Genomic DNA, 3,996 nt, shown 5'->3' on the forward strand with positions numbered 1-3,996 from the left:
ATAAGTTTTGAAAATATGAATTTCTTTTTTGTGTCAGGACTTGAACTCAGGACTTGGGTGCTGTGCCTGAGCTTTTGTGCTCAAAGCTTTCTTCTCCTTTCACACAATTCTGTTTCCTGGACCACAATGTTGAAATTTAACTAGCTGGTAACCCCTACAATGGCACTAGGTGTCTGAGGGAAAAGCAGGGTCACAGAACTCTCATTTTAAATCAAAGGCTACAAATAATTCAACTTAGTGTGGAAGCCATGTTGGTAGGTAAGCTGGGTGAAAAACTAGCTCACTTTCCCTACTAGTCAAACTGTGAATATAAAGGAAATGCTTTGTTTTGTTGGTGCTGAGAATTGAGCCCAAGGGACATGTTTTTCTACTGAGCTACCACACTTGCCAACCTTGGAAAAGTTTTTGAAGGAAATTAAAAATATTACTCCAATGAGTACATGAAGGATTTATTTTGTTTTTCATTGGATAACTATTGTAGCACATACCTGTAATTCCACCTTTGGAGAAGCTGAAGCACGGCATCTTGAAATCTAGAAATGATAGGACAGTTGGATAAGCATCTTTATAACCAAAAGACCAAAACTATCCCCAAGCAACAAGAAGCCTGAAAGAACAGACCACCTCTCAAGTGAAGTCAATTAGCAAGATGGCAATTTTGCACTCTGGGGCAAGAATAGTCATTTCCTGGGGGCCACATTCCCTCCCTCAAGTGGAGACAGCACTCACAACTCCTCCAGAACCCCTTGCAGAACTAAAATAATGATCAAGCTGTCGACTGACCTTATGGAGGTTATCTACTCTGTCAGCTGTGGATATCTGACCCTTCCTGTGAAACCTCAAAGTTCATGTGAGTCCTTTGAATCTCAGAAATGGAATGAGCACCAGCTGTAAGCAAATAAAAAGCTAAAGGATATTTTTGAGGCCCAGCTCTAGTACTTGGCACACAAAGAAAAAAAATCCTAATTGAATTTAGATTCTGCAGTGTTAAAAATTGCTGCAGTGGTGGCCTAGTGGCAAGAGTGCTTGCCTCGCATATATGAAGCCCTGGGTTCAATTCCCCAGCACCACATATACAGAAAACGGCCAGAGGTGGCGCTGTGGCTCAAGTGGCAGAGAGCTAAGCACCTTGAGCAAACAGAAGCCAGGGACAGTACTCAGGCCCTGAGTCCAAGCCCCATGACTGGCAAATAAATAAATAAATAAATAAATAAATAAATAAATAAATAAATAAATATTGCTGCAGTGGTGATCCTTCCACCAGAGTGGGGAGGGGGTGGCATTGAAATGGGGGTGGGAGGAGGGGTAACCTGGATTCAAAAGTCACCATGAAGCTCCTCTTAGAGCTGTTCCACCAGGCTGGGCCAGTAATAAAAGGGAAAATTCCAAAAGATAAGGAGGGTAAACCAAAGCACTTTGCATTTGTCAACTTCAAACATGAAGTTTTGTTCCTTAATCAAACTTTTTGAGAGGCCCATCAAAATTCAATTTAGATTTGGAAGTAGTCATGCCTCACAGAATGTCAGTCCATTCTATTCCCAGCATCAAGTTGTAAACTCAAGCTCCACCTCCACATCTCCTACCAGATATGAAAGGACTGTGGATAATATGACTCCATCATCACAAATAATTCAGAGATCATTCTCAATTCCATAAAATTATCAGAGACAAGCAGTGATGAACAGTGTTTTGAGACAGATGTCATATGGTGGGAAATTTGCTTCTATGCTGTTGATCAGTCTGGATTTTCATCATCATTTGTTCAGTCTTTGGTCATAACTTTAACCAGTCTTCAAGTTCCCAGTGGCACCATGATATATCATCATCACAGAGCAAAGAGCAGATAGACATTATAGACATATCATGGGCCTGACTATATTGCAGAAGAGTCAGAGATGATTTCTTTTTTTTTAAATTTATTTATTAATTAAACAAATTTTTTGACAAGGTGTTGTGCAAAAAGGGTACAGTTACAGAGCAGGGCAGTGTGTACATTTCTTGTGATATCTTACACCCTGTTTTTCTTTCCCTTCCCTAGGTCAGGTAGACATATAAACGATACACAATGTACCAAGAGCATATACAGTAGCCACGTGGCCTATGCCCAAGGATGATTTCTTCTATAAAGACAGGAGTCCTGAAGGCTGGAGACATGACTAAGATAACAGAAGAGACAGTAGAGATGGAAAATGGCACTTACCTCCACACTAGGAAGTGGTACAATGAGATTGTCTTATAGGGCTATTTTGGGCCATTGGGACTAAGCTGGTCTGGACATTTTGTAAAACTGTATAAAGCAGCTTTACAAGTTGTGCATTTCTCATAAAAAGTTTTAAAAGCCCATAGCTGCAGTTTCATATAGAAATGAAATCAACTGTAGTTCCAGTTTTATTACAGTAATAATCTTCACCTCAGGGTTTTAGGTAGAGTAAAGGGTTTTATAAAAAAAAGAAAAAGTGCTCCAGTTCATGATCATTTTAGACAATTAGAAAGGATGGATTATATGGAGTGGTTGTGTTGTGCCAAGTCGCGAAACCACCACCAAGAAGACCACCGAAACTCAGACATTCCGAAATGCAAAAGCAAGGCAAGACTTTATTTAAGCGAGCTGCAACTCAGGCCTGGTCCTACCCACAGACACAGCGGAGGTTAGGAGGGAGCCTCGAGCTACGAATACACAGGGCTTATAAAGGCAAAAAACAAAGTAACAACAATCAGGTGTTCAAGCAAGCAAGATTAGGACACAGGTACAAATCTGATTGGCTCAGGGCTCGAGGCATTCGGGGGGCAGTTAGAGTTAAGCATTCCCAGTCATTAGAGTGCTAGACCGACTGGGCCCTAATGGGCTTGTCCTGGGTCTGCTCACAGGGCCTGCTTATCTCAGGTTCGCGTGGTAAAGTGGGGTTCGCGTGGTAAAATGGGGTTCACGTGGTAAAATGGGGCCTGACTTCAAAGTCTGGCACTTCAGTTGTATTATGAGGCAAATATTTTAATTATTTGTTACCCTTTTGTGTTGCAAGGATTATCTTGTTAATCTCTGTAGATGTAATAGAAAGCATCCAAGTTGGTAGTCTGAAATAGCTGTCTGTATTTTGTTAATAAGGAAATACAACTTTTCAGTGATTCATTTTATTAATACTTTGAGGAAGTATAGTGATTATTAGCATTTCCCTAGCCTCAGGTCCTCAGCTCCTCCCACTAGCCCCCAGGTCCACCCATACCTAATGAGCCACTCCTACTCACTACCTAACTACTTCCCCTTTACCCCCAGAGAGAGAAACTGCCACCTGGATAAGGTGCAGACACTATGTAGCTAATAAACGTCCTCCTGAACCTTCTTCTCCTGCCTGTGATAATCTCCGCATGGTCCTCTGGGATGGCCGGGACCTATGCTTTCATTGGTGTCGAACCTGGGATAGGCTCCCCGGTGGATTTGCTCCCCCATTTCTGGGGGGTCCAAGCTGCCCCCGGGACCTAGTCTGATGTCCTAAGTCCACCCAGAGGACCACCGAGGTAACTTCTGACCGAGCGCTCTACTTCCATCCACCACGACAATCTACAAATTTACCCTCACACCCAGGGTAAGTGATCATCTAAGCAAGGGCTTGGATCCGATTTTTGGATTTACTGTAGGGCCACAGGGCCGTGGCTTCAGGGCCACACTAAAAATCTTGGCACCAAGTTCCGAGCCCCACTCCAAATGACTGTAGCATAGGGCCACAGGGCAATGGCTTCAGGGCCACACTCTGCGCTAGGTGGGAGACACAGGAACTGGGGTGATGGCCTCATTGCTGATTGTCTCCTACATTTCAGCTGACTAGAGTAATAACGGGGATGCTTGGTATTTAACTCCTCAGCTCTGTTAATCACTTACTTGGGAGGGGCACAATCTAAAAGCTGCTCAAGTTTGAGCCCAATCTTACAAATTTGGAATATTTTACAGGATTTACATAACTTACTTAACTTACATAACTTTTACATAACTTCTATGAGTGC

The 3,996-nt window shown here is 42.7% G+C and overlaps 1 pseudogene; it reads left to right on the top strand.

The window, feature by feature from the left end:
• The first annotated feature begins 762 nt into the window (after positions 1-762).
• Positions 763-1,873, top strand: LOC125357569 (annotated as a pseudogene).
• The last annotated feature ends 2,123 nt before the right edge of the window (positions 1,874-3,996 follow it).

The sequence above is a fragment of the Perognathus longimembris genome, chromosome 9, assembly GCF_023159225.1.
Source record: "Perognathus longimembris pacificus isolate PPM17 chromosome 9, ASM2315922v1, whole genome shotgun sequence".
In the NCBI taxonomy this organism is placed as follows: domain Eukaryota; kingdom Metazoa; phylum Chordata; class Mammalia; order Rodentia; family Heteromyidae; genus Perognathus; species Perognathus longimembris.